The sequence below is a fragment of the Camelus bactrianus genome, chromosome X (genome assembly GCF_048773025.1).
Source record: "Camelus bactrianus isolate YW-2024 breed Bactrian camel chromosome X, ASM4877302v1, whole genome shotgun sequence".
Classification (NCBI taxonomy): domain Eukaryota; kingdom Metazoa; phylum Chordata; class Mammalia; order Artiodactyla; family Camelidae; genus Camelus; species Camelus bactrianus.
The window spans coordinates 4,985,460-5,009,490 of NC_133575.1; the positions used below are offsets into that span (position 1 = coordinate 4,985,460).

The 24,031-nt window shown below is 42.7% G+C and overlaps 1 long non-coding RNA gene across 10 annotated transcripts in view; it reads left to right on the forward strand.

The window, feature by feature from the left end:
• Positions 1 to 24,031, forward strand: part of LOC105075977 (uncharacterized) — a 482,457-nt gene that overhangs the window by 174,183 nt on the left and 284,243 nt on the right. The window lies entirely within an intron of this gene.

The following is a 24,031-nucleotide window of genomic DNA, read 5'->3' on the forward strand; positions in this document are numbered from 1 at the left end:
ACGGAGAGGCTCAGACCCGGCAGGCCGCTTGGGCGGAAAACCTGGATGGAAATAAAAAGATTTCGTGAGGAGGAGAGTAAGAGCAGTAAGAAAGGACAGTGGTGCATGAGTGAGGGGGGAAAGAGTCAGCCGGGGAGAGAAGGTGTACAGAGACAGAGGAAGAAGGTGTGTGTGTGTGTGTGTGTGTGTAGAAAGACAAATAGAGACATAAAGAAGGGGTCTTGTCACCCTTAAACCAGAGTGTTCTTGGTTCGAACAGGCAAGGCTTTCGTGGGAGATGTTAGAAAGTGAGCTGTGCTCTCCTTCGTATCAGGAGAGCATGACGTCTGCCTCTAAAGCTGTAATAGTAGGTGTGTTTGATTCTTCTGCTGTGTTGACCTATGGAAATTGTAACGTTTTTGATCAATAAAATGCAGCATGCATTTTCTAATACTCATGCTAACTATATATGGACCGAAACGAGTTTCCAAAGAGTTACCATCGCATGCCCATTAAGTCTACTTCCAAATGCATTGACTGGATGCATAATATGTGTCAGGCATAGAGGGAGGCTGATGCCCAGGACCCAGGGACGTGAAGAAATCCTCAGGTGACTGACCCACAAGCCATGTCTATTAGTCATTGAGATGTATGGCGACCACTCACCTCCTGTGATGGTCCACAGGCTCCCTGTGTGCTGTCCGGTATGGTGACCACTCGCCTCCTGTGATGGTCCACAGGCTCCCTGTGTGCTGTCTGGTATGGCGACCACTCGCCTCCTGTGATGGTCCACAGGCTCCCTGTGTGCTGTCCGGTATGGCGACCACTCGCCTCCTGTGATGGTCCACAGGCTCCCTGTGTGCTGTCCGGTATGGCGACCACTCGCCTCCTGTGATGGTCCACAGGCTCCCTGTGTGCTGTCCCGTATGGCGACCACTCGCCTCCTGTGATGGTCCACAGGCTCCCTGTGTGCTGTCCCGTATGGCGACCACTCGCCTCCTGTGATGGTCCACAGGCTCCCTGTGTGCTGTCCCGTATGGCGACCACTCGCCTCCTGTGATGGTCCACAGGCTCCCTGTGTGCTGTCCCGTATGGCGACCACTCGCCTCCTGTGATGGTCCACAGGCTCCCTGTGTGCTGTCCGGTATGGCGACCACTCGCCTCCTGTGATGGTCCACAGGCTCCCTGTGTGCTGTCCGGTATGGTGACCACTCGCCTCCTGTGATGGTCCACAGGCTCCCTGTGTGCTGTCCGGTGTGGCGACCACTCGCCTCCTGTGATGGTCCACAGGCTCCCTGTGTGCTGTCCCGTATGGCGACCACTCGCCTCCTGTGATGGTCCAGAGGCTCCCTGTGTGCTGTCTGGTGTGGCGACCGTTCGCCTCCTGTGGCTTTTGAGTCCTTGACATGTGGCCAAAGTGGTTGAGAAACTTACTTTTAAATTTTATTAAATTTTAATTCACATAAATATAAGTGTGATGCGCCACGTGTAGCCACTAGTGACCGCGTTCATGTAGCTATGCAGGGTTGTAGTGAAAAAGAAAGCTCATAAAGCACGTTAAACAACGTAAGATCGATTTTGGCCCTTTGAGATCAAGAAGTTCCTTGTGTTTCCATTTCTGATACTCTCTCGAGTTCATGATGGGGAAGTTTCTGCCTCACTGTGAAACTTGATGTTTAGGACATTATCAAGGACGCCCCAGAGGGGGTAATGGACCAGGAGTCTATGGCCTAATCTAATTTGGCGACTCACAGTTGCTGTTTTTCTATCTGTTACAGTTACTTGACCAATTTTAATTGAACGTTTCCGTGTAGTGTTTATCAAATACCCTCAACCTTTTCAAATGCTTTGCTTGGTGGCTGCTCATTTTAGAGAGTGGATTTCTTCTGTTGGCTGAGAGAGAGGCAGCTCCAAGAAGTCATTTCATGCTCGGAGACTCGTGCTGCTGTAATTGATTTAGGGGTTGGGCAGAGCAGTCCAGGTGAGAAGACACACGCCCTGAGAAAGGTCAGCTCAGAGGGAAGAGAAGTGTTTACAGGAAGAGTTCTTGGATGGGAAGAGCACAGGCCAGGACAGAAGTAATGGGAGGGGCAGGCTTTTTGAGAAAAACCCAGCCAAACCCAGGGATTCCAGATCACAAAGTGAAGACTGTGCCCATGGGACTGGGCTGACAGGCTACTAATAACCTTTGAGGTGTGACCTCTTCTCCGGTAAACGTAACACGGTGGCGGATGGATCAGAAGGCACATGCTTGACCCCAGTCCCACTCCGCATTGTCCTTCAGGCATGTTCCTGGAGCCCAGTGTTGAGAGAGAACGCAGTCAAACAAAATAAAATTGTGTCTAAATGAGAAGAAATGACCTCAATGCTATGTTGGAAGAAAGCAAAGATTCCTTTTCTCATCAAGGTCACCCAGAATAGTGAAGGAACTTAGGATTGCAGTTCAAAGACGGTGTGACCAAATAAACCCAAAGACAAAAGACCCAGCTCTGTGGATGAGAATCCCAAAGTGTCTGATTGCAGTACGAGATACTTGTGGTTTAGATTAGCATTTGATAGGAAAACTAGTTGTCTGTTTATGTACTGCATTTCCAAGTGAGAAGAAAAGATCTCGTAGACACCGTAATAATGAGAATTTCTATCAAAATGACCTTGATCTATCAACACAGAATTTAATGTCTCAAGAACAGAGAACATTACAGAGAAAGCAAAGAACAGCGCACAGCATTTCTAACCCTAGTGCAACCTTCTTGGTGTCACAAATGGGATCTGAAAGTCAGCTCCGTGGGGTTTCTATTTGGGAAATGGGTTTGGGCTCATGAGGAACCCATGGAGGGCACCAGTTAGGCATTGGGTTCCGTGTGAATCCTACAAGCTCACGCTGGTTGTTTAGCAGCTGCTTCCCCAGAGGCATATTAAAGACAAGAGGAAGACTCTTAAGAACACTTTGTAGTTTCCACTCATGCTGTGCTTCTCAGAAAAAGGTAGTTTTCCTTCGGAGTGTTTCTGAATGTTGACTTTAGTTGATGAGATTGTGAGAGCGCAGTCATCATCGGCCTGCCTGGTAGCGCAGGGCGTCAGGACCTCCTGCACACATGGTCAGGAAGGAGGAGGGCCATTTCGTCCCGTGGTCCTGCTTAAAGAGCAAATACGCTTTCCCCGGAACACCCCAGGAAGTCTCCCCTTTACTCTCTTCAGCCTGGATGGGTGGCATGATGTCCGAACAACCGTTTTCCAAGGCAGCGCAACCTGCTTCCTGGTTTCGTACAGACTTTCCTCTCCTCTGGCGTACCCCGGAGCATCCGGCCCTGCCCGGTTGAAATCCTCGGCCCCACACCAGTCCTCATTCAAATCAGACTGGTGCCCGAGGCTGGGATGTGTTCAATTCCCCGGAAGTCCAGGGCTGAGTGTTGCAAGGAGAGGAGCTTAGAAGGAGTGGGATTGGGGCAGGGTAGTGAGCAAGTCAGGGAGGGGCAGGTGGAGATGCTGGTTGAGTTACTTTCCTCAAGGACACAGCTGTCTGACTGCTTTCTTTTCCCCTGAGCGGAATAATGCCTTTTATTCTTGCACAAAATGTAATTGTGGCAATATCATGCCTTTTGCAGCGTAATTAACTAAATCTCATATTAGAACTCAGAAATCTAGAAGCAATGTCGTGTGTGAATTAAATGTCACTAGCGTGTTCAGAAATGAGAGTGAGGGGAAGGATTAAGGAAGGGGGCGTGGAGGGAAATGTTGCTGTCTTTGGGAATTTAGCTGATAAGCATGAGCTAACGTTGGACTTCAAATGTCAGATACTGCTTGAAGGACATTGTAGAAAAGATCGTTTTTAACACGTATGAGTTTTTAATACATGTCATGTAGGACATTTTCGGTAATTTGTATCACTTTTTACTCTGAAACATCTGAGAATTTCTACTTCATTAAAATACGTTATTGTTATACCGCAGAAGTTCCTGGTGACCACAATAACGTGGAATAAAGACTTCTTGCTTCTTTAGGGAGCCTGATACCTAGCTTTGGCTGAAACCTTAGAGAATTCTTTTTAGTTCAGAAGGAAATATAATACCCCTAACCATTCGTAGCTAACATAGTTATTAACACATGTATGAAAACCACCTCAGTGTTTTTTTAAACTACCCTGGGTAACAGTATAATTGTTCTACCTGGATATCAGGACATATTATAAACAGATCATTTTCTAGAAACACAGAAAAAAACAGGGATGAATTTCAGAGCCCCTGCTCTAATCACTGGAGACCAAAATTGCTTTACTTCAAACTCTTGGAATTCAGTAAAAATACCTACTCAAGTACTTAAAGGAGTTATTTGTTCTAGATTTAATCTTGCAGCTTCTTAGGGGAAAAATTGAACCTAAAGGGAAAATGGCACTAGATGTATTTTCAAATCTTTCTCAAAGCATGATTACTCTGTTTATTTTAGTTATCTTGAGAGTAACATTTCAGTGCTTACCTCATGTTCCCTGAAAACTCCTCGTGTATTTTTGAGATTAATATCTCCGGAGGAGAGAGGAATGTCTGTGTCTTGCGGCTAGAAATTTAGGACCAGGCAGTGGGATTGCTGGAGTGACTGGAGGCTGACAGCTGGTCCTTCAGACATCAGCTGATGGTTTATCAGCTGCCTACTATCATGGATAACCTTTCAGGCATCTGCAGTACAATAAGTGTTGTAGGTGTGGCTAAGAGGAGCTAGGAATGTGAAAGGCAGGCAGATATGATAAAACAGCTGGAGAAATGTAACCAGTGTCTTGAACGCTGACTGCAGCTCCAAGACCAGGATGTGCACATTCCTGTGAGATTCCAGCAGACAGGGTCTAGGTGGTCACCAGTGTGTGTTTGGATGGCGTTTAAAGGCACAGTCTTCCCACCAACCTCTAAAAATCCATTTGTAATTGATGCGCGCGCCATATTATTTTTCCTGTGGAGTTGAATTGGGCATTTTCCTTTGCATCTTCTCATATGGGGATGATAAAAATGCTGATAAAACACATCTTATTGTCCCAAGGAGAAGGCAAGTGGGAACAGAGGCATGATACTGAGAAAGGAAATGGCAGTCCAAGCTGCTTGTAATACTTGTGAAACCAGTGCTGTGCTAAGAGCTGTCTAACTCAGAGCAAGGAGGCACCGCTTGGAGGGGTGTAACAGCCTTTGCAGGAGCTATAAAGCAGACGAGACCTGGCAGAGCCAGTGCAGGCTCAGGAATGAGGAAGTTGGTCTAGGGGGCGAGGGGTGAGTTCAGTGATGCTTCTTCCCAGCTTTACTGCAGTGTGATTGACATGTAACATTGTGTAAGTTTAGGATGTATGTGGAGTGTTGATCTGATACAGTTATGTGTTGGAATATGATCACCACTGTAGGCTAGCTAACACGTCCATCAGGTTATGTAATTCCACGTCTGGTCTGTGGGGAGGATCTTGGACGTCCACTCTCTTGGCAACTTTCAAGTGTATAATACAGAATTAACCGTGCGCGCACGGCTGTACGTTGTAGAAATTGGAGAGAACATCGGTATCGTTTCTTCCTGTGAGTGGTTCCCATGATAACTGAACTAGGGATTTAGCCAAAGGAGGTTTTCTACCCTGGGTCTTCTGAGAACGGACTTCTAAATAGATTGGGGTGTGAAGCGGGGGTTTGGTAACTTTAGTGGCCTTCTCTACTCTTGGAACCATGGTCTCTCACGTGTTGTTTCGCATGTTAATTCACCTTTGTACACCGCAGAAAGTAGCTTCATGCAATCTTCCCGTGTAAGAATGGTGGTTTCCTAAATCCATGATATGTCCAGGGCTTACAGACAGCTCGGGCTAGGAGAAGGGGTCATTACAGAATGAAATTATTTTCAAATATAAGATAGGTTTTCAGGTGAAGATGTGGCTTTGTCAGATGACCCATAGCAAGAGTACTGGGGCTGCAGAAATGCTGGGACGGGATGCCTGACCACTTGGCTCACTAAGTAATAAGGAGAGTTTGGTTTTTAGGCAGGTGCCTTGTGCAGCAGGGAGCAAGTCCGTGCTGCAGATTAAAGTGGCAAAAGCGGGAAGCGGTCTGGTGGCAGGCGCACGCGGTGCCAACGATGAAATATGCTCTTTGTCTGCAGCACGTGGTGAAATGATGCCGTGTTCAGAATTAGGTTTATTGTGCTATGAATTCTTTGGTGTCTTTAGAATTAATCTTCTGACTCATCTTTTATCGAGTATCCATCTCTCCTAACAGTTTAGATGCTGACGCATAGCTTGGGGCCAGTCGGTTGAAGGGAGTGCTCTAGTTCACTTGATGAAATGGTACAATAAGGACTCGAATCAGCTCCTGTCTGCCCAGGAGCGAGTCCCCATCACCTCCCCATCCAAAGGGAAAAAAAGTCATTTCACAGCACTCTGTTTATACAGGTATTTCCAAAATATGAACTCAGTGTGACCTTGGCACTTACCAGATAATGTGAACCATTATGTAACTGAGAACATATTATAAAAACATTGCAGAAGACAGGCAAGTCATAATTTCTGCAAAACCCAGTTGTTTCATTATAGCAGCATTTTTCTCATTATTTGCTGGAGTAACTAAATATCGAAGCCAAGGATAAATAACTTATTTAAAATTAGTAAGATGGCCAACTCTCCCGACGAATACGTCTTACAATAAGGAGTTGGGCTGAAAACACCACATCGTGAATTTAGCAGAAGAGGTAGAACGCTCAAGTTTGCCCTCAGGCCTCCCATGTGGCCAGTGGCAGCCCCCCAACCTCATTATCCCAGGAGGCGGGGATGAAGGGAATGGGCGCAGCGTTTGAGGGGAGAAGACATCGCGGGCTCCAGCAGGGAGCGCGCTCCTGTTGTGTTTCCTGTTACTTGTGGCCACACTCAGGACAAGAGAGGGGAAGTCCTAAGACATGTTTGTTGTGCTGTGGAGCCAGGGCGAGTCCAAAACATGTGACGTCTGGAGCAGACTGATAAAAGAGCGATCCTCACAGCTAATGTTAGCTAAGTCCGTTTCATCATTTATTTTGTGACAGTGCAGAAATCTAATTTTCTTTTCCCTGCTGTTTTATTAGAGTGTTTAATCAAAGCATGATAATGCTGCATGCATGAAGTCAAGCATTATGAAGGTGTGTAGAGAAAAAAAAAATGAATTTGCCCTTACACCTGACCCCCTCCCACCAACTGCTCCTCCCACCTTTTCTCCATGAATACACAAAGGTCCTTGTCCATTCACACTCCCAGCAGCTTGTCTGGTCTGTTCTTCATAGAAATGCTTTACTTCCTGGTAGACCGTACATATTGTGGTCTTGGTCTATTATTTGTCTCTTCACCCTAAAATCTCTCTTCAGAACCAACTCATCAGTTTTGATCATTGCCGCATCACCAGGCTGGTGTACAGAAGGCTCAGCAAACATTTACTGGGTGGCTGAGTTGCATTACCTTTATATAGTTGTTTTACCTGGATTGATTTTGTAATATATTAAATATTAATACACACATGCCACACAGCAGATATCCTGTAAATAGTTATTGTTCTATATGTGCTATGTCGTTATCGTACCTTCATGAGCATATTGTCTCAGGTGGAGAAATCAGAATGGCGCTGAGACATGCATTGTCTTCCATGGTTTTTAATATATAAGGCACAAGGCATTAAATGATGGATGCAGAAACGGAAATGAGAAAATGATTACTATGTTTATCTGACTTCCTTATATGACAAGGTTGCTGTCAGTGGAGCTCATGAGAGCTGGGTTCACTGCGAGTTTGTAAAGGGATGTGCCGTGTCGGGTACCACTGTGCTGAGCATCCCACATGTGTGAGAGAGTTCATTTGTCAAAACAGCCCAATAAGACAGGTACTACTTGCTGTTAACTCCCGAGGCTTGGGGAGGCTAAACTGCTGACTCAGAGAGGGTGAATGATGAGGAGAAAGTTTTAGAGCAGGCTGGAAGTATTTCCTGAACCCAGGACAGGGTCTGGATACAGATAATGTACAGAGATCCTTACAGTGGGTACGCAAAAGCGTCTGAGGCTGATGGCCTCATGTTTTCCAATTGGAGTCAGAGGTGGTGTCTTCAGTTGAGAACAGATTTTGGGGAGCTTTGAAGACACACCATTTGAAAGGATTCCAAGAGTCTGAGAGAGGAAGACAATGTAAAGGACCAGACGGACTGGGGCCACTTTGAGACGTCTGAGGGAGATCAGCTCAACCCTTCAGGAAGTACGGCCGTCTGAGGAGTTGTAGACAGATAAGCAAGTAGCTGCGGGCTTTCCCCGGGTAGAGCCAGGAATCCTGTTCTTTGTTGTGGCAAAACCAACCATACAAGTCCTCAGATTCCGAGAATGGTGACTCTAATTTTGTTTGTTTTTTGGTTCTTATTTGGAGACATGGCTGTTTTATCTTTAAATCATCCCAGAGCGCTTTGCAACCAATCTGTGTGTTTCTTCCCCCGGATGATAACATTATTTTGTTTGGTTTGGTTGGCGTCATTGGCCTTGGCTCATGCCTGTGTTTCCAGCCCTTCTTCGCTTTCCAAACTTCCCCGATGACTTAGCTGCACGGGGCATTGTTTCAGCTCCAGTCCCATTAATCAGGCTCTTGCCAACTTTTCACAGCTTGGGAAGAATTTTTACTCAAAACATTCAAAACCAGCATTTCACAGAATTGAGCTGTGGTTAACAATGGGCGGCCTTGTTGGTGGGGACCACATTCAAAGTTAATGGGCTTGAAGGAGCGTTTCCGTGCCTGTTGGAACGCATGGGAGCTGGAGCCGCGGTGGCTCCGTCTGAGCTGCTGACACCCAGCCCTAGAGACGGGTCCGCTGGCTCTGCGACGTTCTCAGGGCCTGGGATCTGGAGAGGTAGACGCACCTCCAGACGGCTATTGTGAACACTCCCCGTCAAATGCAGGGAGAGTAAAACTGGGGACCGTGCCCTGGGGCTTTGTGCCGCACTCACACTGAGGTCACTCTGGCCTGATTTTCCCCTCTGCCATGGAACAAAGCCCGCTAATAAATTTATGAAGTCGAAGTTATTTGCAATTCATGTGCTGTTTGCAAATCAAGGCTAGATGATGAGGAGATGCTGCCTGCTTTACACAAAAGAATCTGAGCGTGGGGAGCAGGGGGAGGAATGTAGGCGGCGGGTGAGGGCAGGAGGCCCTTCTAACTCAGCTCACACGCCCTGCAGGTAGGTTTCTGTACAAACCGTGTGTAACACTCCTCTTGTCTTCATACTTTGCAAAAATTTTTTTTTTAAATTTTTGATTGTTAAATTCAAAAATTACATTTTACGTATTGTGACATTCTGTGCCATTGATTTAAAATATCTCAGCAACTTACTGATGATGATGGTGGGGAATTTACGTGATGCCTTAAACATTTTAGCTTCTGAACTCTACAGATGGAATTTTAAAAAAGTAAGACTTTAGAGTACTTTGAGGTTTACAGAAAAATTGAACAGTAAACACATAGTTTGTGTATACAGTGCTTTCTCCCTCTAGTCAGTTTATAATTAACATTTTGTGTTAGTGTCATCCGTTTTGTTACAACTGATGAACCAGTACTGAGACATTATTGTTAACTAAAGTCTCTCATTTACATTAGGGTTCTCTTTTTGTGTTGTACATTCTGTGAGCTTTACCAGATACACTGTATCCTGTATTCACCATTACAGGATCATACAAAATAGTGTCACTGCCCTAAAAAGCCTCTGGGCTCCACCTGTCCATCCCTGCCTCCATCCTAGCCCCTGGCAACCACTCATCTTTTTCCTTTTTTTTCCTTTTGTTTTTAAAATCTGTAAATTTTGCCGTCTGAATATTTTCTTTCTGATACTGACCAACAGCAAAAAATTGTGACAATAGTTCTAGGTTCAAATCATGTATTTGTCACATATAACATGGTATAAACAGTATAATAGACATTATATATTCCTAGTCAAAAATGGTAAAAAAAAGTTATATAGAGTATATTACAAAGTGAGTTTTCCGATTAATTGTGATTTTAATTTAAGGAAATGTATTCTGAAGGACTTAGATAAAATAACAGTTTAAGAATTACGTTTATGAACCATTACATAAGTGTCACTGGGTTTCGATAAATACCTAATTATAATTTACCTGAAATGAGGAAAAGAAGTTATATTTAAACACTTCTGATTGAACAACTGATGACTCACAAAATGTATAATGATTAAAAATTTTAATTAAAAAAACTTTAAAAGATATCCATTACCCTTGCCTTCCCTGAGGCCATGGATGCAGGTTGAAGGGGAGGGGTAACTGTGTCTCAGAAAAGTCACATTGGCAGTGTGCCCAGGTCTCCCTGTCCAGCTTTGCCTCTGGATCTGGTCTTGAGAAGTCTGTTGGACCCGGTGCAGCTGTGGTGTGTGTTTGGGGAGCTTCCATTCGCTCTGTGCTCGGACGAGTGCTCTGGGCATGTTGTGGTGCTGGAGGAGCCCGGATAAACCCTCCTGAAGAGAAGTCCATATTATGGAATCGGTGAGGACCCTCTGTTGCCGCAGCCTCCTGTGGTCCCACCGAGCCCCCCGTGGCCAGGGAGGAGGCTGGCTGACATCCGCCTGATTACTGAGCCCTGTCTCTACAGTACCCCCCACCCCCAGGGAGCATCAGCAGACTGCAGGAGTACACCCAACTCTGTCCGTTCCAGCACCCCTCACACACCACTTCTCCAGACGTCCTTATCACGGTCTTCAAGTCTTATCCTTCCCAGAACCCGGCAGCTGGCCCAACCATTGGGCACTGCCCTCTGCCGCTCCAGGTCCAACCTTGGGCCTTGTCCCCGTCACAGCGAAGGGGACAGCTAGACATACTGATTCAGGTCTCGCCTGCACGGAGGGCTCCTTGACCTCGTGTTTCACCACTTCCATTTCACAGAGGACCCTGCTGTGTGTGTCCAATGTCAGGATTGGGCGGGGGTCGATGGGGGTGTAGGGGCTGTATCTTGAAATGTAGGTTTTACTATCGTTCAGGTATGGTCAGGCCACCAGGTCAAGAGATGACTTCCATGGAGAAGTTTGTCACTCACAGTTCCAAAGAGGAGGGGCCAGAGCAGGCGGTGCAGGGCTGCCTAGGGAAGCAGCAGGGCTGGCCCGGAGGGAGAGCGGAGAATACAGACAAGAGCTTTCTATGTGGGAAGGAATGGCTGAGATAAGCAGACTAAGCAGGTTTGGGATGGGTTCCCCTGAATAATCTCAGCAGGCTCTGGGCTGGAGAATTATGGCTTGTGTTCTGACTCGTGACCCTGGTGTGATTCAGGCAGGGAGGTAGTGGCCTGGAGTTTAAGAGCCCAGTGAAGGTAGCATTTTGGCGGGAAGCAGTAGAGGACTCTGTACTGCTTGGTTTGCACGTGAACGGTGTTCTCCTGGGTGAGACATTCACTGTGTCTAGGAACTGCCTAGCCTGGAAGGGACCGTTCTGCCAGGGTCAAAATACAGACTACAGAAAATAAAAAGGTGTGGTTAATACAGGGGTGTCACATGGCACCCAGTTTACAGTGGACAGCTTGCATCTCATGGTCACTTGCTGTCACATGACTGGGGATATGTTAGGCTCTGCCAGGATTCTGTGGAGAGCCAGGGGTGGTTCTTAAATGAATCAGAACGGTAGATGGAAGAGGGTACACGCTGGTTCGAAAACACTGGAGCTTTCCAGGATCGTCATTTAGCATCCCCGTCTGCTGTTTGGTTTTCCGGTACTCTCCTGTGAGCACCTGGACGATAGATTTTGGATTACTGGTCCCAGGAGCTTGTAAAGTAATTTTCTGCTTTTCACTTACTAAGGTCTCATGAATAAGTTGGGAGAATCCTAAAGTGGAAAGAATAATGATTAAATATGTGATACATATATACATATCTCAGATGAATGCTATATGTAATCTCATATACAAAACGTCATATATAAAATACATACATTATATATATCACACACATGTGTGTGCCAGTGTATCTATACCTCCCAAAGTGGGAAATACATACGTATTTGGAATAAAAAGAGAGAATGAAAGTAGTGGATTATTTGCTTGCTTGGCTTTTAGCTTTTCATTCTTCTGAGCTTTTCAGTGACTTACTTCTACCTTTTTATAGCTTGGATTGAACTTAACTAAATTTCAGACCAAGGGCCTAAGTTTTTAAGGAAACAATGTTAGCTGTAATAGATGTTTACAAACGTAATGAAGGGCAAATTGAAAATATATTGCCATGTGTATTGAAATTCAGTCTGCAGTCTTGATTGCAGCCTGAGTGCTTAATACAGCCCATATGGGTTATTGACTTGTGGTCGTGAGGCCCCCAGTAAGACAGGTTATTCTCGAGGTAAAAGCTTGCAAATGTATCACAAGTGCTTTAATCTTTACAAGACACTTTATTTTTGCGTGACATCTGTGACAGGCTACTTCTTAGCATCCATCAAGTCATCAACAGTTGTCTCTTCTGGGGACAGCAGAAGAGGAGGCTCTGGTGGAGAAAGGGAACCTTAGCTCCACTGAATAGAAAGCCGGACTTGCCAGCACTCCCTCGACCTTCACGCTGTCCTCACAGCATGAAGGCTCATCTTTCTTGGGAGCGACGCGACGTCCCCACAACGAGGCAGGGAATGTTACTCGCTCCACACGGAGAAGAGTGAGGTAATGAAGTTATTGGGATTTGGCCTATCCACACTCCATCTGGTTACGAGACTAACTGAAGGTCAGATATACAGATAGGTATTTAAACAAAAACAAAACACAGCCTCCTGTCAGCTGTCAACTGGGTAGAGATGGTTAGAACATCTTACCGTTGAGAAAATGGTGTATTTCTGTGATCCTTTTACGAGAGCCAAAGAAATGGCCTAAAATTACACTTAAAAACTCCTGTGCTTCCCACAAAGAAACAGAAATGGGAAAGACACAGAGAGACACCTCTGTCTATGGAACATACCATGTAAAATGGCACGTTTAATCTCACTGCCCTTGGACAGTAAGTGCGAATAGGGTCTCTGTTAATGTAAAAGAGCACTCATTACTGATTAAGATCAGATGATAAATTGTCAGCCAGAGACACACCTAGAACAGACTGATCCAAACAGTTAGGACAGGTGTCGACAAGCATAAGTAAACTGAATGTGCTTGATCATCACGGGTAAAACCGTTAGGAATACGGGGAGGAGGGGAGGCTCAGGCTTCCAGGCATGTAAACAGCGTTTGGAAAGTTGGAGGAAGAACTAAACAGAACAGTTACCAGAACTGAGCGTGTGTGTCTGCGTTTCTAATACCCACGTACACAGTGCCAAGGTATGCAGAGCATGCCTTCCCTTCCAGGACCCACAGAACACTGGCAAAATTTGCCTTTCTGTTTGGCCACAAGGAAACCCCCCAATAAATCACTGGAGGGGGCAGTAGGAGACGCCACGCTTTATGACCAGGCAACAATAAAATTAGAACTTAATAACCAAAAAGTGTAATAAAATCCTGAGTGGGTGTGTTCCTTGAAAAACAGCACTCTGTAAATCACAAGAGTTATTCAAGAGGGCATTTAGAGATTAGGGACATTAAAACAAGAGAACATTTAAAATGTAATTGCACGTTATTTAGAAAATAATGCTGCTGAGTGGAGTACAAGTCTAAACGCACCGGAGATGGCTAGGGCTGGGCGGGTGACTGGCAGCGGCTTTTATAAGTGTATTTCAAGCATGAATGGCGTCTGCGTAATTCGTTTGTATTAATGGGTAAGACAGAAATAAAACAGGGAAGATGGAGGTCGGAACTTCACTTGTGCGTCAGTCACTGAGCCATTTCTCTGCTGAGCTGTGTTGTCGATAGGCGTCAAATACTGGAAGATGTTCCCTCCACTTTCCGTGTTTGTTACTCACAGTGTAATGACTGTAGACATTCTTCTCTGGTTAGGCTGTGCTCTGAACATTTCCTCTGACATTTTCTTGAGTCTGGATAATCAAAGGGACGATAAATTAAGTCCTGATTTATACCACTTGCTGATTTCTGGGGTGGGAATGCCCCCACCATGGCCAATGTCAAGCTCCCAACATGGTCACTGGACGTGGAGCAGGAGGAGATGTGCTGGTGAATGTAGCATTTCCACCGTAGACACAGGCAGCCTCCAGAGCAGAGACACTGAGTAGTGAGACAAGTAGAGAAGTAGAGCGGTGGTTTATGACCCTGCTGTTAATACTATTCTGACTGCGTTTATATAACTTTTAACAACGACAGCATTGAACAGCAGGCTCCCGAAATTCCTGAGCAATCAGCAAATCAGTGTGAGGCAGCTCCAGACATCGCTGACACACAGTCCAATCCAAAATGGCCTTAGATGAAAATTGAAAGAGTATAATATTTTAATTTCAAATCCAATGAAGTAAACTTTACAATAATTTGACTAGATAACCCTAAAAATGGGAGAGAGGAGAAATTAATAAAGTTAAAAAGAAAAATGGTACTTAGAAGTTAGGAAAACAGGGTAGAATGGACAGATAAATACTCTCCCAGTTTCTTTGAACAAACTTGCAGTGTTTACAACTTGAATCTGGCAGCAGCATCCTTGTTCCAGTTGACCCCAATCCTCTTAAGAGAGAAGGTGCCCACTGTGGAGAACAGAACACGTAAAGCCAGAATAGGAAGCAGAGGACCGTTTGTGGAAGAGGATGGGCTGGGTGCAGATGACTCTGTAGGGTGACTGGCTGTCCACCTGTTCTGGAGCTAAAGTCAGTCTAAGTGCCCAATAATTGGCCTCATTCTAAGAGCTGGGAGATGAGAAAGTTCCACTGCGGTCACAGTATTAGATTTGGCTCAGTATGGCTTCATCTGGTACATGCTGGGGACATCTCGTCAGAGTGTAAATCTAGGGTCTGGTTCCAAGGATGTGGAGAGACTTGATTGGACCAGCTAGGACCAGTTTATACCAGTCTGGCCTGTTCAGCTCTGCCACCTGAGCTGATCACATTAAGTATTTTAAGGAGTCAGGCTCTGCCCAGACCGACTCATTTGTGTGCAGAGGAGAGATGGGGAGCAGTGGACCCAGGGTCACTCTTAGTCCCGGTGTTGGGCATCCTCCTGGTCTGGGGGTCTGCTCGGAGTGCAGCTGGTTGACGTGGGACACGAGAGTGATGTTCCTCGCGGCTGGGCTGCGGCTGGGCACCCACCGCAGTTCCACATTCTGGCCAATTCCCAGAGCAGAGTCAGGGCTCAGAGCATTCCCCGGACAACAAGCCGGCCGTGCCCGCTGCAGCAGCCTTACTTCTGCAGAGAGCTCTGCGTTTTTTCATTTCTTTGTTTTCTGGCTTCATGTCATCGGGTTTGGTAGCTTGCTTCGCGTTTTCTTATTCCTTCATGAGACAAACGTATTCGCTTTAGTGATGATTTCATCTTGGTTCCAATAAGTTTCTCCATGCCATTTATGATAAGCGAAGGATTTGTAGGTGATTGCAGATCTGCATTTGCTGTCTTAGAGCTGGCCTTATAATCTAGAAACAAACCTGCTAATTATTTATAGAGTCTGATTTCCTAAGGCATGGTGCACATTGCAGAACCAAAGGAGAAAATCCTGTGTACACTAGTCCAAGTGAGGAAACGCGAGAGGTGGGAAATAGAAAAAGGGAGGGAGAAAGAGAGGGAGGAAGAAAGAGGGGAGGGGGCGGTAAACATAAAGGATAAGTAAGAATGTAAAATTGGGATATATAGGGAAAACAGTGGAATACTTATAAGGGAGTATGAGATGCATCTTTTCCTTGGTGAAATTTTAGGAAATTTTAGTTTAACTTTAACTGATAGTCATGTCTCAACTGAAAAAAGTTATCAAAAACTACGTCCGCTCTCTGCTTACTTAACAAAGTGACCAAGGAAGGTTACTTCAGAGGTGATTTACCCCCATAGTGTAAGGAAAGTGAAATCATTGTGCTGTTGAACTTTAAAGGAATAATTAATCCCTGTGGTATTAAAACTGACCCCGGCCGTATAAAAAGAAGGAGTAGTTGTATTAAATACTGTAAAGATAGGTTAACTCTGATATTAAAATCTGACAGTGATCGGGAAGTTAAGAAAGTTTTATGCATACATGTCATCTCTATTATATAAATATTAATGCAAACTCTTTATGTGAACATTTAAGCCAGCAGTGTATTAAGCAGTAATACTCCAGGATGAAATAACATCTATTTTAGGAATACGAGAATGATTCAATACTAGAAAATGTATTAATATAATTCATAACATTATTAAGTTAAATGAAGCAAAAAAACTTTGCTGTTTCGATAAGTGCCAAAAAAGAATTTGATAAAATCCAACCACTATTTCAGATCAAAGTTCTAGGTAAAATAGAAATGAAAGTAATAAAAAGTAATTTCAACCAAATGCCTAAATATGTCTTGATGATGAAGGAAACATTTACCAGACTCAATAAGAAAGAAGGGTGCCTTCTCTCACTTTATTATTAACAGCAGTATGCAAGGGCTAGCCAATACAATTATTTAAAATTTTGGAAATCAAAATTCACGTTTTTAAAGATAGGAAAGCTGAAAGAATGAATGGTGGTAATAGTAATAATAATAACAATGAAGTAATAGAAAACATAAGCATGTTTAATAAGGTAGCTAGTTAAAAATCAGGCATACATATTTAAATACGACATGCAGAATAAAGAGAACGATCATGTTAAGGGCACCTGCCATTCATTTAGTGCTTGCTTCGTCTCGAGTTCTTTGGACATGTTAGAGGCACTGCATTTAAATACTCCTCAGAAACCAGTGAGATAAATAATATTGTTCTCATCGTAATGGCCAGAGGGGGTTACTCACTGTAGATACTGTTTAATGCCTGTGATGACACCATTGCATGGTGATTGGCAGAGAGTCATCTCAGGAAAATGCATAAATACTCGAGAATGCAAATGATCGGTTTGGGAGAAAAAAATAATTTTTTTTTTAACATAGTGTTTATTGCAAATCCTATTAGAGGTGCCTCAGAAGCATCAGAAAAGCTCGGGCTCGCACGGGAAGTGAGAGTTGGGTTCGTAGATTTGGAAGTCCTCACCTTACTGACAGTCAGGGATGCTCAGTTTTCATCTGGAGAGTTAATGTGTGAATTACTTCTTTTTATAATCGATTTAATATTTAACTTTCATGTTGGTGTCTAACAATGGGCAGAGTTCAGGATTGAAATTACATACTTTTAACTTTCTGCCATATTTTAATATTATGACATTTTATCTAATTAATTTATTTTTATATGTATTTAAATTAGATGTTGATGGGCACTCAGACTATTGCCTGGTGGAGGTAGATATATACTTTCAAAAACTGGATTATAGCTACGTATGCTAACAGATCATCTTTTTTTTTAATCACTTAGTATAATATTTAGGAACTTAAGTTGGTGATAATAAGACGATCTAGATTATTTTAATGACTAACAAATATTTTATGTTTTAATGGCTAACAAATATTCTCTGAAAAAAAATTACGCCTTCAACTTTGGGGCAATAAAGCGGTTCTTTTTTTTTTTTTTTTTTCTAAAACAAGTGATGGTGTGCCAGCTAGTTTTCGTAAACTTTGAATATTTGTCTCAAGTGTTTCAACAAAACATCCTAGAATAAGAATTTTTTTTTATTAGTTACACTTCTTAAAATTTAAGAATTTTAAAATTCATGTTATTTTAAAATAACATGAGTTTATTTTTTAATGTACAGAACTATAATGAAGAAAACAGAAAATGATTCTTAATATCACCATCTGGGTGTCACTACTGTTAAAAAAGTAGACACATGTTTAAAAATTTATAGAGCACTAAAACATTCAAAATGATAAGTGACAACTTCCTTTTTTTTTTCTTTTCATAAAATATATAAATTGGAGAGCTGTGAAAATGAGCATATGCAAATCTGTTTCATTATTTACACGGCTGTGAATTATAGAAGGGCCCTTTTCCAGGGGTGGAAAATACTCCTGGGTTAAGTCAGCTTCCTGGAAGTGGTCCCTAGTCTCTTGTTCTCCATGCTTTGGGCTCCACTTTCTGGAATATTCTTTCTTTTTCAACATGTTCCTTAGCTGTTCAATAAGAAGAAAATACATCCTTTGAACACAGGTCTCTGCCTGCTTCCTGCCCTTCCGTCGCTGGAGATCCTGAGTCTTGCGTTTGCGTTTTGAACTAAGCCACTCCCTCTTATCACAGTCTGGTGATGCTTTTGCCAGTACAGCAGTCTCAGAATTTGAGAGGGTGTCCTATGAACTTGATTCCATGCTGGTGCCAGAAGGAAGTAGCGCTTCTCTTTGAGAGATGCTTTACTCTCAGACTCAGCCACTCCTTGGGGTGTGCAAGGCCATGCAAAAACAATGCCCTCATTTTCGTAGTAGCTGCTGTGCCCAGTCAGGCGGTTCTGCCAGGCCCTGTCTTCCCCATTTCAGAAATCTCAGTACAGGCTCTCACTGCAGCGCTCTCTGTTTGGTCATTACCCTAAGGCTACAGCTTTCTGGGAGTTCTGGGGTTTTACCCCCAGGATTTTAACTTTTGTGGGGATTCATGTTCTCATTCAGCGGGCTGGTAATAAGACACATACTTGTTTTCCAGTTTTGCTCTTCCCAGACTCTGCTTTCTCCAAATTCTGTCTCCAAATTAGCCTGCCCTTTCTACATTCATTCCATTTATTTTAGTACCTTCTCATATGCAGTTAGGAAGGCCCAGATGACTCTTGTAGTGATTTGCATAGTAATCTGTAGTCATTTGTAGTATCTGTCCCAGTACAACAATTCGTTAGGTACGTTATCTGTCTTCCAACGTTGCCAGAGACAACAGTTTTACTAGCACACTGTGATGGCAGAACACGGTCACATGTTTTCCCAGCCTCTGAGAGCTATTTCCTGGGCACTTTTACAGCCTCCTGCGTTTTCAGAGATTCTTGCTTTACTGTTCCATTTTGACCATGTTTGTCATGGGTGGCCCTTTGCAGAGATTTTACTGATAGGACACGGACAAATGCTTCTCAGCACCTTTCCCCTTGTGTTTGTCGTGGGTGCGATTTGAATACCGAGCTTCCTTGAGCCCTTGGACTCGAAGAGGGTTGGTTTGTCCTCTGATGCATGTGTAGCAGAATCCTCCCCGTTGGCTTTTCTCCAGGGAATGGCTTCTCCACCAGGAAGGTGGTACTCTCAGGTATCTGATTATTCTCTGAATTCAAATTAAGTCCCTCAATCCTTTACTTCCATTATACAGTCAGCTTGGTTCTCTTTCCGGCCAGATTCAGCACTTCATCTGAGGCATTTCCACAGCCCCTCTCAGAAATGGAAAAAGTGAGGGAGAGTTGGGATCTGATCCCAGCCTTCCATCTCCAGAAATGGGGAGGTAGCCTTCATGCGGGGCTCTCCACGTGGCCCACTTCACGTAGATCTTGAATGACTCGATTTCTCTGTAGTTTTCCTCTCCCCTAAGTTCCTGAAAGCCGGGAAGGCAAGGGAGGAAATAAATAAATATAATGGAATCACTTTGCTGGACACTAGAAACTAACTCAACATTGTAAATCAACTATACTCCAATGAAAAAACTTTATGTGGAATTTTGTAAAGAAGAAACATGAAAGCTTTATTATAGAATCACGCCTTATCAAATACATGTTGTGACTCTTAAATATGTTATCCGTCTGTGAAGTGTGTATTTCACCTCCATTTGCAGCACCTACAAACAGGTGGGAGTAGATGAGGAAACTGACTCAAGTGCATGACCAACTTTTATATTTAATTTGATTTGATTTTATATTTAATTTGAACTTTTATATTTATATTTAAAGTCTGTTAGTTTTTAACATCCATTTTAGTTATTTTTGGAAGAAAATTTTGGGTACAGGAACCATAGATTTTCTTAACTGATGTCTTCTGAAGCCAGAGTGCTGACGACTGCTCTGTTTCCCTCTTCCTGTGCCGGCCTCAGCAATAATTCATTGCACAAAAAATAACTTTGTTATTGAAACACTGAACTAGTTTAAGAACAAATTGCAAGAAATAACAAAAGAGGGTGCTGAAGTTCATCTGTTTGCCTCTGGCCCCTTTGTATTTTGCAAAAGCAAAATTCCTACATTTTCCATGTAAGCAGGATCATCATTAAAAAATAAAAATAAAGCGGAAAATTATGAGCCCTTTAAATAAATCTGCTTGTGTAGACATACACTGATTTTCTGGATTGTAGTTCTGTCTCGATAACGTTTCATCAGCATGATGGGTCGATCTCTTAAGATCTCAGCTCTGTATTTATTGGATCCCTAGAAATTCTCCAAGGAGGAGTCAGAATGTAAATCAAGCAAAAACTCTGATCCTTAATTCTCTCAGAGCCTTAGAATAGATGAGTATCTGAAGGTAAATTAAACTTTTTCTACACTAAAACTTGCCCCTGTTTGGAAACTTCCTGTTACACCCCTGCTCCGTGGGCCTCCAGTGTTTGAGCAGGTCCAGGGATGAAGACCTGCACAGTCCTCAGCATTACCATTCTAAGTGGCAGCAGAATAAAACTAGATACTAAGATACGAGTATCGGCATTTCAAAGAGTGTCTTGCCTTCCAATTTTCAGGCACAAATACATCACACAATAAATTACATGAGTATCACGTAAGTTTATGTAACTTATTTGAAAATCATAGTTGCTACAAGAGGATCATTACTAACCCAACACCAGCAGTGAGATTTTTCTGGTGGTTGAAAAAGTTTGAGACCCCTCAGACTCAAAGCAATCAAGTGATCGCTAACTTGGAAAATGAATCCTTTCTAGACTAATCAGTTGAAAATCACACCGAGAAAATAGACTCAAGATGAAAATAAGAAAAATCGAAATTCTATCAAAGATAAAGTCACCATGTCCTTCTGTTACGGAGATGTAGACATAAATTCTTGCATAAGGACACTCTTTTAAAGGCTATTGGGAGTGGTCATATAGAGATTTGGAAGTCTTAAAACACATACACCTCAAGCATGTTCTTTTCTGAAAATAGATTAAATCTTTATAGTCATTTTTCTGAACTTCGTGAGTCTCAATCACCACCATAATACACACTTTTCTTAGCTCAGAGACAGGTATATGCCGTGTATTCAGGGAATACTTGCTGAAAAAGGAGTGAATATGTGAATTTTCATAATGGCACCCTGAAAATAGATAAAATGGAGATAATATGCCAAATAGTTGAATTGAAGACACTGACCATAGTGGCCATTTCACGTCTTCAGAAATGATGGTCTTTGTTGGAAGATTCTATGTGCAATAGAGTCGGCATTCCTAAGAAGGCAAATTGAGGGGAAAGCTTAGAATTAAGGATATCTCCTGTCACAGACCCATTTGTCTCAGTTTGATGCTACTAAAATGTAATTAATACCTATTTGGTTTTCATATAAAATTGGAGACATTTAAAATCATACTGTGCTCTTCAAATGGTGTATGTAAAATTTATGTAAGTTACCCCTTTTAGATTCATTTTTCGGTCTTAGTTATTTCCTGTTATTTTAGTTTTTCAGACAAGATGAAATTCAATCACTTAAGAAGAAATTTACATCTAGGCCACTACACAAACCCCAGATTCAAAAATTACTTATCTTCTTGGTTTCTGTAGAAAAAAAATGTTTTGAGTTCCTTCTTTCACGTAGGTCCCGAGGTCCGATCGATATGTTAGGAGCGTTTTTGACCATTCTTTGGAACCTAGTACTGTTAGACTGTGAGCTGTGGATTCCGTCTAGACTGTGCCTTTTGTAAACTAGCCAGGTAGCAGGGGAGGCAGGAGAGGACCTAACTCTTAATCTTGGACCAAAGAGGGCATAGGTAATTACTCAAAAGGGTGTGTGTTGATTGTAGCCACTGAAATTATACTTGTAAGAGCGGTGACTTCAGGATCAAACAGCATCTATAGGTACATAGGATGGTCTTAACCTTTAGACGTCTTTTTTTCTGTATAAGCTGTGGTTGTAACAGCTGGGGAGAATATAAAAAAGTATGCAGAAGAGAATGAAGCTGCATATAGATTAGTTCAGTGTATCATGTGGTGTGACTGCTTGATTTGAACATCCTGGAATTGATTTGCTTAGTTACTGTTGAACGCAGAGGCATTGGCTCTGCACCACACCTCTTTTAAAGGGTTTGCATGTATTACACAGGAAAAAAAAATAGAGGTTTCAAGATAGCCAAAAGGATGTGAAAGAAAAACATTGATCCCTCATGACGGCCATCTCCATCTTGCATTTCATTCATTACTCTTTTGGCTGTCGTTTACTTGGGTTAAATCAAAGACCAGGTACACACATGAAGTAGAATTTTCCATTCAGTTATTTCTAGCCCTACACTGGAAACTGTCCAGGTATCTATCCATAGAAAAATAAATTATCTTACCTCTTACATATCTCTGTAGGGATATGTAATTTATCCTTAGCTGGGATTGTCCAAGTTCAATGTTTTTGATTATCTCACCATTCTAAAACTGTTCTCTGATTATTACACATGGTCCCATGCTGGCGAATTTGCTTCTTGTTTTATATTTTCTTCATAGGATTTATAAACTAATAGAGTATTACCACTGAAGGCAAATTAAGAGATGGCCTCCAAAGCCATCCTTTTTCAGGTAAGGAAACTTATATTCAGAGAGGTTACACCAATGATCCCTAAATGCACAGGTTGTTTATAGCAAAAGACAGCTCACACTTTCTCCGGGGTTTTTCGAATGGCAAAAAGGTGCATTAATGGCATTATTATTTTTTTTTCATTGTAAGACTGCAGGCTTAATGGGTCTCTGTTTTGTTAATCAGCTCTAAATTGGATTCTTTGAAGATTTTCATTAAGTTCAAATTACACACGACTGACACTATCTCAAATGTCAAAAGCCCACAGGCCCTCAATAAAATGGTTTGATCCCTCACCAAAAACAAAAAACATGAGAATTCTCACGTACTAAAGTCACATTTTTAAATGAGTTTTAAATGTTGCATAAGGGTTATATTTCATATGTTAGAAATTGTAGTCTCCATAAAGTGTTTTAGTCTGCTTTTCATTTAATGGCATTATTTTCCATAATATCAAATACATTTCTGAATTATAAATTAAAAGTCAGTTCTTGTCTTTTGATCAATATACCACACCTTATCTGCTCTTCCCTTCTGTGGGCACTTCAGATAACATGTGGTCATAATATGTTATGAATAGTTCCATGCACCCGACTTTTGATTTGTTAGAACGGTTTCCTTCTGGTCAGGGTTTAGGAGGGAGGTTTCTGGGATGAGCATTTCAAGAGCATGAGCACGACACTGTGATACAAGGCACAGGAGCGGATGAGTAAATACTCCTTCCCAGAAGTCTGATCATATTTTCCTCTCCAGCCATCTGCCTGGACTGCACCACTTCGTAAAATGTCTGGCTTATGGATTGAGCCTAAAATTATACTTTAATTTTTCTCTGATTTTGAGTTCTCTCATTTTCTCTGATTTTAGCCTCCTTAAATTAACCAAGTAGTTATGACGTTAGGGAAAAAAAAGTAATGCGTAAAGAGAATGCCCATCCTATTGATTGATTAAAACACCAGATAGTATTTTAGTGGCTATTTTATCAGGCTTAAAGGCCCATTAAAACCCCCAGGTGACATATCATTTCTCTAAACATATGACGTGTATAAGACTGGATCCTAGACATTTGGAATCCAGAAATTAAAAAGGAAAAAAAAAACCTACAGGCATTTAAAACATTAGAGAATCTGGAGAAATATTTGGGGATTCTCCTCCACCTTTGAGAAAACTTGGAGATACTATAGTGATGGGGAGACATGGCGCTGCATCCATTCTGAGATACTGAGGTCCCATTCTGAGAAACTGATGTCAACTAGGTGTGGTGGCCGTTTTGGGAACCAGAGCTCAGTGTTGTGAATGAGCTGGTTTCGGCAATTATTAGAGCAGTGGGGGATGCTGATGTACCACATGTGTCTACATGCTGTTTGAGCTCAGAGCCACCATCTCTGGTGCTCTTCCTTTGTACAGACTTTATTTTTCAGCGGCAGTTGTAGGTTCACTCAAAAACTGCCAGGGATGTACAGAGATTTCCCGTATACT